General features: G+C 39.5%; 1 non-coding gene across 1 annotated transcript; it reads left to right on the plus strand.

Moving 5' to 3' along the window:
- Positions 1-1,316: 1,316 nt before the first annotated feature.
- On the plus strand, positions 1,317-1,423 carry LOC132364162 (U6 spliceosomal RNA). The gene has a single exon (XR_009502719.1). It is a non-coding gene; the product is annotated as a U6 spliceosomal RNA (small nuclear RNA).
- The last annotated feature ends 12,039 nt before the right edge of the window (positions 1,424-13,462 follow it).

Genomic DNA, 13,462 nt, shown 5'->3' on the forward strand with positions numbered 1-13,462 from the left:
ACCCTTGTACATTGCTGGTAGGAATGTAAAATACATTTGACAATATTAAAACAGTCTTCCAGTCTGCTTCTGGAAAGATGGAGTAGATATAATTTTCCCTACTCCTCCTGCTAAGTACAACTAAAACTCCTGGAAGTTATTTATAAAACAGATGTAAGAAGACTCTGAAAGGTGGAGAGATAAAAGCAGACCGACTAAAAGACTAAACAAAGCCTGCTCTCTGTGGCCAAAGGACCAGAAAGAGACAGCCTAGCAAGACAGAAAACTTTTAGACAATAACCCCTTACTTCAGCCAAACTCCACAGAAAAAAAATGATGGCCTCACCCCCACCTCCATCATTAAAGGCTGTGAAGAAAGCCTAGACTTCATTCTTGCCAGGCTGTAATGAGATAGCTCGATCTATGCCCCCATCAGAAGCTTCGTGGCAGAGAAGGCCAAGTGAGGAGCCAGGACTTCTATCCTTGTTGGGTGAAAACAAAGCATTGCCACCCCAACACCCTGCTTGTCAGTGGAGACCACATGGGGAGCCTGGACTTCCACCTCCATTTCAGCAGTAACAGGGCACACCTTTGCCTCCTTGTTGGGGTGTTGTCAGAGGAGGCCTGAGGGAGGGTCAGGAATTTAACAACTGCTCAGCAGTAATGAGGCCGCCTCCTCAAGGGATCAGATGTGGGTTGCAGTAATGAGGTAATCCTTGCCCTCCTGGCAGGGTGGTTCATTGGAGGCTTAGTAAGGAGCTTGAACTCCCATCCCTGCCCAGCAGTAACAAGGAGCCCCTTCTCCAAGCTGGGTGTCAGTGGAGGCTGAGTGGAGAACCTGAACTTTTACCCCACTTGGTATTAATGAGGCAGCATTCCCTTCCCCACTGGAGTAGTGTCAGAGGCAATCTGCTAAAATACAATATTTAAATAAGATCCAGAGCCCTATAGCATAATCACCAAAACATCCAAGTTTCAACAGAAAATCATTCATCACACCAAGAAACAATAAAATCTCAACACGAGTGAGAAAAGCCAATCAACAGACACCAACACCAAGATGACATGGATGTTAGAATTATCTGACAAGAAATTTAAAGCAGCCTTCATAAAAATGCTGCAGTGTGCAAATTATGAATATGCTTGAAACAAATGAGAAAATAGGAAGCCTCAGCAAAGAAATAGAAGATATAAAGGAGAACTAAGTGCAAAATTTTATAACTGAAATATACAATAACAACAGCAACAAAAACCTCAATGGATGGGCTTAATAGCAGATTGGAGAGGATAGGGGAAAGAATCAATTAAATCAGTTAACTTAAAGATAGAATGATATAGTGCTCACCTCAGCAACACATATACTAAAATTGGAATGATACAGGGAAGATTAGCATGGCCCCTGTGCAAGGATGACGTGCAAATTCCTGAAGTGCTCCATATTAAAAAAAAAAGATAGAATGACATATATTACCCAATTGAAATAACAGAGAGAAAATACAGAAGGAAAAAAAAGAACAGAGCTTCAGGGACATGTGGGACTATAACATCAGAGTCCCAGGAGAGGAGAAGGCATGGGACTGAAAAGTATTTGAAGAAATAATGGCTGAAAAATCCCCATACTTGGCAAAAAACATACATCTAGATGTAAGAAACAACTCTAAATAAGATAAACCTGAAGAAAGCCATGTCAATACACATTAGAGTCAAACATCTGAAAAATAAAGACAAATAAAAAATCTTGAAAGCAGCTAGAGAGAAACAATGTATTACCTGTGGAGAAAAACAATTCAAATTACAGCAGATTTCTCACCAGAAACCATGGAGACTAGAAGAAAGTGGTACAATATTTTTCAAGAGCTGAAAAAAAATGACTGTCAACCCAGAATTCTGTCAACCCAATGAAAATATGCTTCAGGAATAGAGGGATAATCAAGATATTCTCAGATGAAGGAAAACTAAGAGAATTTGTTGCCAGCAGACCTAACATAAAAGAATGGCTAAGGAAGTTCCCCAAACAGAAAGGAAATTAAAAATGATGGAATCTTGGAACATCGAAAAACAAGAACAATGGAAAGAACAAAAATATAGATAAATACAATAGACTTTCCTTCTTGAGTTTTCCAAATTAGTTTTGATGGTTGAAGTAAAAATTATAACACTGTCTAATGTGGGTCTCAATATATATAGAGGTAACATTTAAGACAACTATAAATGGTGGAGGGTAAAGGAACTTTAAAGGAGGTAAGTTTTCTTTCACTCAAACTGGTAAAATGGCAATACCATTAGACTGTGATAAATTATGTATATATAATGTAATACTTACAGCAACCACCAAAGGGCTCTATAAAAATATACATTCAAAAACATCAGAGATATATCAAAATGGAATTCTAAAAAACAAAAAACAAAAAAAGTCCTGGTAACCCAAAGGAAAATGGGAACAGGAAAACAGAAATGAAAAAGAGAGAATAAACAGAAAAAATAAAATGACAGACCTAAGCCCTAACATGTAAATAGTTACATTAAATATAAATGGTCTAAATATACCAACTACAAGGCAGAGATTGGCAAAGTGGATTAAAAAACATGACCCAACTATATCTATTTACAAGAAACTCACTTCAGCTATAATGATATAGTTGAAAGTAAAAGTGTAGAAAAATATATACCATGCAAACATTAATTAAAAAAAAAGCAAGAGTGGCTATATTTACATTAAATAAAGTAGAGTTCAGAGCAAATAAAATTACCAGGGACAGAGAGAGAAATCACATAATGATAATAAAGCCAATCCACCAAACAAAAGGACCAATCTGTCAAGAAGACATATCAGTCCTAAATGTGTATGCATCAAATAACAGAACTGTAAAACATGCATAGCAAAAACTGAAAAAATGGAAAGAATAGACAACACCACAATTACAGTTAGAGACATCAACACCCTTCTGAACAATTAATAGAACAGTTAGACAGAAAAGCATTAAAGGTATAGAAGAATTCAGTAATACCATTAACAAATAAGATCTAATTGACATTTATACAACCTTCCACACAACAACAGCAGAATACACGTTCTTCTCAAGCACCCACAGATTATATACCAAGATAGACCATATCTTGTGTCATAAAATAAACCTCAACAAATGTAAAATAACTGAAATCATACAGAGTATGTTCTCCAACTATGCTGGAATCAAACTAGAGATCAGTAACAGAAAAATAACAGGAAAATCTCCAAACACTTAGAAACTAAACAACACACTTGTAAATAATCCATGGATTAAAGAGGGACTCTTAAAGCAAATTAAAAAAATACATTGAAAATGAAAATATAGCATCAACATTCATGGGATGCTGCTAAAGCAGTGCTGAAAAGGAAATTTGTAGCACCAAATGCTTACATTAGAAAAGAGGGAAAGTCTCAGAGCAATAGTCTAAGTTTTCACTCAAGAACTTAGAAAACAAAGACAATGCCAAAAAAAAAAAAAAAATGGAAAAGAAAATGAAAAAGAAAAAGAAAAACCTACAGACTAGTGTATATATCCTTCATGCGTATAGACATAAAGTATATATCCCTCATGCATATAGATGCAAAAATTCTTTTTTCTCTGCTAATTTAGTTTTATTTTACAATTTCAGTTTAATTGAGGTATAACTGACATATAGAATTGTAAGATATTTCAAAAATTCTTAACAAAATATTAGCAAACAGATTTCAACAATATATAAAAACAATTATACACCATGATCATATAAAGTTTGTTCTAAGGATGCAAGGTTGGTTCAACATTCAAAAATCAATTAATGTAATCTGCTATATCAATAAAATCACAAGATTGTATCAATTGATATAGAAAAGCATTTGACACATTTCAACATCTATTCATGATAAAAACTCCTAGGTAACTAGGAATAGAGGAGAACTTCTTCAACTTGAAAGAGAACATTTACAAAAAACCTGTAGCTAACATTGTACTTAATGGTGAAAGATTAGATCCTTTCCCCTTAAGATCAGGAACAAGGCAAAGATGTCTGCTCTCACCACTGCTATTCAACATAGTACCAGCAGTTCTAGCTACTAAGTGAAAAAACAAGGTGCAAGATAGTGTGTAAATTATGTTATCTTTCTGTAAGGAAAGTATGGAAAACAGGAATAAATGTATTTGCATTTCCTTATGTTTGCATAAAGAAATACAGAAAAAATAAATAGAAAACTAATGAAATGATTACCTATAAAGAGGGGGTGGGAGTTAGAATTCTCTGTGTATATTTTTATACTTATTTTATACCACTTAATGTTTTTTGACTTTTGAACCAATGTAAACATTCAACATATTAAAAGCCAACTCAGGTGGTAAGGAGGGAGTGGGAATGGGGAATGACTGTTGATGTGAATGGGGTTTCTCTTAATGATATTGAAAATGTTCTAAAATTAGATGGTGGAGATGGTTGCACAACTCTGTGAATATGCTAAAACCACAGAACTCTACACTTTAAATGGTGAATTTTATGCTATAGGAAATATATCCTGATAAAGTTGGAAAAAAAAGGCACACATGCACACCAAAAATTTCAGGAATGAAGAGAAGATAAAGCAAAGACAATAGGAAAATAACATGGAAGATTTGATGCCCTTAAATCCAGAACTTTCTAAAAACATCTAGAAAATACAATTAAACAACACTGGCTCAAGGAGGAAGAAAAAAACCTAATAATACTTAAAGAAACTAAATTATTAGTAAACAATACTTTGTAAATGAAACAACAGACTGAGGTAAGTTTAAGAAAACTTTGAAGGAGAAGATCATTTCAGGGTTATATAAAATCTGGAAAAAAATACTCTCCAATTCAAATTTTAATACTAAAATAACGGAGATACTAAAACTAGACAAAATTAGAAGAAAAGTAAATCATAGGCCAATCTACTCCTGAACATGGGTGCAAAACCCTTCTAAGTAAAATATCAGCAAACTGAATCAAAGCAATATATATAAAAATATAAGCATGTCTAGGTTGTAATATTCCAGAAACTCAATGTTGAATTAGAAAGTCTACTAGTGAATTCAACACATTAATAGGCTGAGGGAGAAAATAGCAAATGATATTCTCAATAGATGCAGACAAAGAATTTGATAAAATTCAAAAGCTGCTCATGATTAAAAAAAAAACCTGGGCTTTCCTGGTGGCGTGGTGGTTAAGAATCCACCTGCCAATGCAGGGGACACGGGTTTGAGCCCTGCTCCAGGGAGATCCCACATGCCACAGAGCAACTAAGCCCGTGAGCCACAACTACTGAAGCCCATACGCCTAGAGCCCGTGCTCCGCAACAGGAGAGGCCGCGGTGGTGAGGGGCCCGTGCACCACAACGAGGGGTAGCCCCCGCTCGGCAACTAGAGAAAGCCCACGCACAGCAACGAAGACCCAACACAGCCAAAAATTAATAAATAAATAAATAGATTAAAAAAAAAAACCCTAATGAACTTCCGGCAAATTAGAAATAGAAGAAGCTATATACTATATGGCAAACATTACACTCCAGGGTGAAATGCTAGACGTAGTTCTTAGCCAATCAGGAATAAGATTGGATACCCAGTGTGCTCTTTCCATCCAGTATTGTCCTATAGGTCCCAGACAGTGCAGACAAAGAAGAAAAAGAAATTCAACATAAAGGATTAGAAAAAGGAAACCAAATAGTAATTATTGTCTGACGATATGCTTGTATAAATAGACCCCCTCCCTCCATTGACAGACAGAAGACTGGAATTAATAAGGTAGTTTAGCAAGCTGCTGGATATATAATCAATAAACAAAAATCAATTGCCTTTGTATATGCTCCAAAAAACAATGAAAATGAATAAATCTACTAAGGCAACAAAAATCTGGGGTGGTTAACAATAAAGTCAACAAATATTTTGCAAGGAGCTTTTAAATGTCACAGTTCCAACAGCCTTGGGTCCAACCCAAGCATGGCAATGGAGGAGAGAAAAGGTGGAGCCTGGGGCTGTCACCTCAGACACAGTCTTCTGCTGTGGGATTTTCTGGTACCAGCCTCCAAGATAGAGTCAGAATGTCTTGAGTTAAAGAGAATATTAAGTAGAGCAGCAGTCCCCAACCTTTTTGGCACCAGGGACCGGTTTCGTGGAAGACAATTTTTCCACGGACCTGGTGGCGGGGGGATATGATGGTTCAGGCGGTAATGCGAGTGATGGAGAGCGGCAGATGAAGCTTCGCTCACTCGCCCACCGCTCACCTCCTGCTGCGCGGCCAGTTTCTAACAGGCTGCGGGCCGGTATGGGGGTTGGGGATCCCTGAAGTAGAGGGTGTAGGAAGCTGCCCTGCAGCGACTATCCTAAAAGCTGGACCACTTCATCCTGCTTTCCCCTAGTTGCAGCTGGTGGCGTTGACCCAGCAGGGGCATCTCCAGTCATACCTAGACCACTCACCCTCACCAGACATGCCTGCCGGGCCCAAGGGCAACAAAGGGCTTTGGCGGCCGGCCTGGTATGTTCCAGCCTCAAGCTTCCACACATATTTTTAAGATAAATTTAATTTTGTGAATAGGTAATACATTTGTATTGTTAACCAAACCAAACCAAAAACCTTGGTGCTGGGTTACAGATGGGACACAGAGCTTGGAGCAGGAAGCAGCTTATTTGGAATGAGCATCACTGGCTGTCTCAGGGCTGCTGTCCCAGTGTCCCTTTCCTTTGCAGTTATCTTCTGCCTCATTCTCTCACTCTTCCCTTTATCCTTTGACTCTGTCTCCTGTAAAAACTGCATTCTCTGGCAGTCTCCTAGAGGAAGGAAGAACAAAGACAGCGTTTCCTTAAACTGCTCTTCCACCTGAGAAGACAGCCCAGCTCCTCCTGTTCCCTGGGCCTGATGTGACCAAGAGGCAGGTGATGGGTCTAGCTAACCTCCGGGGCAGATTTCTCCTTGTGTTCCTGACCCCAGCCCCACCCCGTGAGCCATTATTGCCTTCCCTACATGAGGGGACAGGCAACGGCTGACCATGGGAGCACGACTAGCCCATCAGGGCTGTCTACACCAGAGATGTGGGGGACCCCAGGATGGAGGTAGTTGATCTTCTTTGGTTGCTGGGGTGCAGGTGAGGGAAGCCACCGTGAGGGGTGCAGTCCTGGTCTAGGGGCAGATGCGGAGGGGCATTTTGGTCCAACAGCAGCACTGCAAAGGCATGAAGGCAAAGTGTGCTTGGGGCCCACACTTCAGACAGGGTTCAAAGCCTTCCTGGTCAGGAATGCACTGCCTGGCCTGCACAGACAGAAGAGGACTACTGCACTCACAGTGTTTCCTTTCCGCGTGGGCTCCCTCCGGGGGGCCTGGGAGGGACTGGGGAGGAGGCCTGTGTGGGTGGCCGAAAGGCCAGGGTCCCAGGATAGGAGAGCCTGAGAGCAGAGATCCGGCAGAAAGCGAGGAGCCTCCCCCCCCGCCCCCAGTCACTTGGATCCTGTTTGGGACCCTGGGATCCTGGGCAGAGGTGGCAGCTAGTTGTCACCATGGTCTTGGGACTGAGCCTGGAGCAGGGCTGGGGGCTCTACTCACCCAGTCTCCTGACCTTGTGTGGCCCAGTGAGTTTCTGAACTATATTCCAACTGCCCATTAAAAGCACCCCAAATTGTCCAGAGCAAGAAGGTGGTATGTTGTGATAATAGCCTCAAATTTCTGGAGTGGGCAGTGGCCTTGGGTTGTTGGCCTTGTCATTCCAAGGACAGGGAGAGGGGTTGTTCCTCTGGGTAGTGATGGATTAATGACAAACCTTAGGAGTCTGGGTGTCCTTGCCCTTTAAATCAAGCCCCAACATAGAATTTAGCATTTTCATTCTGATTGGAATTTAGGGCTTATTACTGCCACTAGAACCATCCCAGAGAGTGTGGCTTAAATGTCAAGATATATTTTTCAGGTGCATAAGACACCAAAGATCACAGCTGTCTGGAAGAGTGAATTTTAATTAGCAAAGGGATCCCATAAAATCTCACCAGCCCTGATGAAACAGCCATGCCAGGCTTTGTTCAGCCCCGGTATTTATTACATGCTCAGATGGCTGGTGATAGTATCCAAAGGACCTCGGGACTGTGTTAGTGGGAACTGGTTTTAACTTTCAAACCTTATCTGTCAAGTCCCTTATGCCAAATACCTCTGGAGAAAGAAAGAGGGCTGCATAAAGGCACTTTATGAATACCTAATAGTGTAGTGTTGCCCCTAGGGCCCTCCATGCACTGTGCTTCCTTAGCAGTTAATTTATATGATCTACAAAGAATTTGTTCTTTGAGGGCTTGGGGAACCACTCACATTTGGAAAGGAGCCCCCTTACTAGTTCTTACTTCATTTTCCCCCACACCTGATTTCTCTACTCCCACTCTTTGAGTCCTCAGCACTGCCAGAGAAAGCCAAGGATATCCCCTTCTTTGATGCCAGCAAAGACTCATCCAGTTCCGTGACGGTCCAGCCAGCCCTGCCCTGGTAGCTGGGTACTCAGAGATGAGTGGGGTTGTCTTATCCTTTGAAGAACTCACAGTCTCCTGATGTGTAAGCAAGCCGACTGTGACACTGAGTGACAAGGTGCCCTGGCTACAGTGTGACTGAGGTAGGCAGTGAACACAGAAGAACACTCAGGAAGGTGTGTGAGTGTGTGTGTGGGGAAGGTGGTGAACTCACTAAGTAAGAGCTGGATTTTACAAGATGAATAAGACTTTACTAAGCAAAAGAGGGGATATTACTATCGACGTTACAGAAATAAAAAAGATTATAAAGGAATACTACGAACAGCTATTTGTCAATAAATTAGATAACAGATGAGATGAACAAATTCTAGGAGACAAACTGCAAAAACTGACTCAGGAGGAACTCGAAAATCTGAATAGACCTATAGCACATAGACAGATTGACAACAAAAGCACAGGCAGTAAAAGAGATAAGTTGTACTTTGTCAAGAACTTTTGTGTTGTGAAGGACACCATCAAACATGTAAAAATATTTGTATATATGATAGGGCCCTGTATTTAAAATATTGAAGAACTCTTACATTTTACTAAGAAAAGACAAATAACCCAATTAAAATGGGCAAATGGGGAATTCCCTGATGGTCCAGTGGTTAGGACTCCACGCTTCCACTGCAAGGGGCACAGGTTTGATCCCTGGTCGGGGAACTAAGATCCCGCATGCTGCACTGCGTGGCCAAAAAAAAAAAAAAAAAAAGGACAAATGATCAGAATATACATTTCTTCAAAGAAGATATACAAGTGACTAATAAACACATAAAAAGATGTTCAACATCATTAGCTATCATGGAAATGAGAGTAGCATCGACATATATACTCTACCAATGTAAAATAGATAGCTAGTGGGAAACAGCAACATAGCACAGTGAGATCAGCTCGGTGCTTTGTGACAACCTAGAGGGGTGGGATAGGGAGGGTGGGAGGGAGGATCAAGAGGGAGGGGATATGGGGATACATGTATACATATAGCTGATTCACTTTGTCATACAGCAGAAACTAACACAACATTGTAAAGCAATTATACTCCAATAAAGATCTATCAAAAAAAAAAAAAAAAAAAACCACAATGAGAACCACTTCATACTTGGCTTGGCTAGAATAAAAAAGTCATATAACAACAAGTGTTGGTGAGAATGTGGAGAAATTGGAACCCTCGTATACTGATGGTGGGAACATAAAACAGTACAGTCATTTGGGAAGACAATATGGCAATTCCTTGAAAGGTGAAACATGGAGTTACAATATGACCCAACAATTCCACTCCTAGGTATATACCCAACAAAAATAAGACATGTTCACACAAAAGCTTGTACAGGCATACCTTGGAGATATTGTGGGTTCGGTTCCCAAATATCATAACATAGTGAGTCACATGAATGTTTTGGTTTCCCAGTGCATATAAAAGTTATGTTAACACTATACTCTAGTCTATTAAGTGTGTAATAGCCTTACATTAAAAAAACAATGTCTATACCTTAATTGAAAAATACTTTAACACTAAGAAATGCTAACCATAATCTGAGTCTTCAGTGAATCGTAATCTTTTTGCAATAGTAACGTCAAAGATCACTGATCACAGGTCACCATAACAAACATAATAATGAAAAATTTTGAAATACTGGGAGAATTACTAAAATGTGACACAGAGACACGAAGTGAGCAAATGCTGTTGGAAAAATGGCACCAATAGACTTGCTCAACACAGGTTGCCATAAACCTTCAATTTGTAAAAATTTCAATATCCATGAAGGCAATAAAGTGAAGTACAATAAAATGAGGTATGCCTGTACAGGAATATTCATAGTAGTTTTATTCATAATAGCCCCAAAGTGGAAACAACTCCAAAATCCATCAACTGATGAATGGAACAAAATATGGTATACTCATACAGTAGAATATTATTTGGCAATAAAAAGGAATAAAGTTCTGATATATGTGACAGCATGGATAAACCTTGAAAACATTATGTTATGTGAAAGAAATCAGTCATAAAAGACCAATTATATGATTCCATTTATATGAAACGTTCAGAAGAGGCAAATGTACAGAGACAGAAAGTAGATTACTGGTTGTTTAGGACTGGAGGGGAAAAGGGGCTGAAGGCTAATGGGTATGGAGGTTTTGGGGAGAGTAATGAAAATGTTCTAAAATTGATTTTGGTGATGGTTCATAACTCTGTGACACACTAAAAACCATTGAATTGTATACTTTAAAAAGGTGAACTTCATGGTATGTTAATTGTATCTCAATAAAATTGTTAATAAAAAAAGAATTCACTCAGCAGTAAGAAGAGCATGCTGGGCTGGGGAACGGCATTATAAATGGGTGTGTTTGGGAACTTGGAACATTTGATGTGATGATGGCAGCTGGCAGTGAGTGGAGGGGCACTGGTGTGGCGGAAGACGAGAGCAGTGGGCATGGGCTGGAGCACACAGGCTGTGGTGCCTGGATTTTCTTTGAAGGCCATGATGGGCCAGTGAAAAACATGAACAGGAGGGTGGCAAGCAGAAGAAAGACTACTCCAGAATGAAGAGCGTGTGGCTGAGGCCAGGACTGAACCGGGGCAGTGGGTGCCAGGCACGGGGAAAAGGAGGTGGATTTGAGAGCCAGGTGGAAGGTGCTAATCTTTTCACAGCTTTCTTGATTTTATTTTAATTGGAAAAGATGACAGAAAAACTCAAAATGGAATTTGAAAACAAACCAACAAATGAAAAGCCTCTGAACAGTCCTCCCTACCTTCAATGAATGCTCCTTTTCCTTTGAGAGCTGTGGCTGGGGATCACCGTCAAGCTACTTAACTCTTTTCTTTACATTGATTTTTAAAATGGAAGTATGGTTGATTTACAATGTTGTGTTAATTTCTGCTGTATGCCAAGTGACTCAGTTATACACATATATACATTATTTTTTAAAAACTTTTTTAATTTTTAAAATAAATTTATTTATTTATTTTTGGCTGTGTTGGGTCTTCGTTTCTGTGCGAGGGCTTTCTCTAGTTGCGGCGAGCGGGGGCCACTCTTCATCGTGGTGCACGCGTCTCTCGCTGTTGCGGCCCCTCTTGTTGCGGAGCACAGGCTCCAGACGCGCAGGCTCAATAGTTCTGGCTCACGGGCCTAGTTGCTCCGCGACATGTGGGATCTTCCCAGACCAGGGCTCGAACCCGTGTCCCCTGCATTGGCAGGCAGATTCTCAACCACTGTGCCACCAGGGAAGCCCAACATTATTTTTTATATTCTTTTCCATTATGGTTTATCCCAGAATATTGAATATAGTTCTCTGTGCTATACAGTAGGACCTTGCTACTTATCCATTCTATATGTAATAGTTTGCAACTACTAACCCCAAACTCCCAGTCCATCCCACCCTCAACTCCCACCTTTTGTAACCACAAGTTTGTTCTCTATGTCTGTGAGTCTGGTTCTGTTTTGTAGAGAGGTTCATTTGTGCCATATTTTAGATTCCACATATAAGTGTGGTATCATATGGTATTTGATACCATGTCATATGGTATTTGTCTTTCTCTTCCAGACTTACTTCACTTAGTATGATAATCTCTGGTTGCATCCATGTTGCTGCAAATGGCATTATTTTATTCTTTTTTATGGCTGAGTAATATTCCATTGTATATATGTATCACATCTTCTTTATCCATTCATCTGTTGGTAGACATTTACATTGTTTCCATGTCTTGGCTATTGTGAATAGTGCTGCTATGAATATAGGGGTGCATGTACCTTTTTGAATTATAGTTTTGTCCAGATATATGCCCAGGAGTGGAATTGCTGGATGATATGGCAATTCTATTTTTAGTTTTCTGAGGAACCTCCAAACTGTTTTCCACAGTGGCTGCACCAACTGACATCCCCGCCAACAGTGTAGGAGGGTTCCCTTTTCTCCACACCCTCTCCAGCATTTGTTATTTGTAGACTTTTTAATGATGGCCATTCTAACCAGTGTGAGGTGGTACTTCATTATAGTTTTGATTTTCATTTCTCTAATAATTAACCATGTTGAGCATATTTTCATGTGCCTATTGACCATCTGTATGTCTTCTTTGGAGAAATGTCTATTTAGGTCTTCTGCCCATTTTTCGATTGGGTTGTTTGTTTTTCTGTTGTTGAGTTGTATGAGCTGTTTGTATATTTTGGAAATAAAGCCCTTGTTGGTCGCATCATTTGCAAATATTTTTTCCCATTCCATCGGTTGTCTTTTCATTTTGTTGATGGTTTCCTTTGTTGTGCAAAAGCTTGTAAGTTTGATTAGGTCCCATTTGTTTATTTTTGTTTTTATTTTTACTGCCTTGGGAAACTGACCTAAGAAAATATTGATACGATTTATGTCAGAGAATATTTTGCTTATGATCTCTTCTAGGAGTTTTACGGTGTCTTGTCTTTAAGTCTTTAAGCCATTTTGAGTTTATTTTTGTGCATGGTGTGAGGATGTGTTCTAACTTCATTGATTTACATGCAGCTGTCCAACTTTCTCAGCACCACTTGCTGAAGAGACTATCTTTTCCCATTTTATATTCTTGTCTCCTTTGTCAAAGATTAATTGACCATAGGTGTGTGGGTTTATTTCTGGGCTTTCTATTCTGTTCCATTGATGTATGCCTGTTTTTGTGCCAATATCATACTGTTTTGATTACTGTAGCTTTGTAGTATTGTCTGAAGTCTTGGGTTATGCCTCCTGCTTTGTTCTTTTCCCTCAGGATTGCTTTGGCAATTCTGGGTCTTTTACGGTTCCATGTAAATTTTAGGATTATTTGTTGTAGTTTTGTGAAAAATGTCATGGGTAATTTGATAGGGAACACTTTAATTCTGTAGATTGCTTTGGGTAGTATGGCCATTTTAATGATATTGTCTTCCAATCAAGAGCATGGGATATCTTTCCGTTTCTTTAAATCATCTTTAATTTCCATTATTAAAATTTTATAGTTCTCAGCATATAAGTCTTTCACCTCCTTG

Source organism: Balaenoptera ricei, chromosome 3 (genome assembly GCF_028023285.1).
Source record: "Balaenoptera ricei isolate mBalRic1 chromosome 3, mBalRic1.hap2, whole genome shotgun sequence".
Lineage (NCBI taxonomy): Eukaryota > Metazoa > Chordata > Mammalia > Artiodactyla > Balaenopteridae > Balaenoptera > Balaenoptera ricei.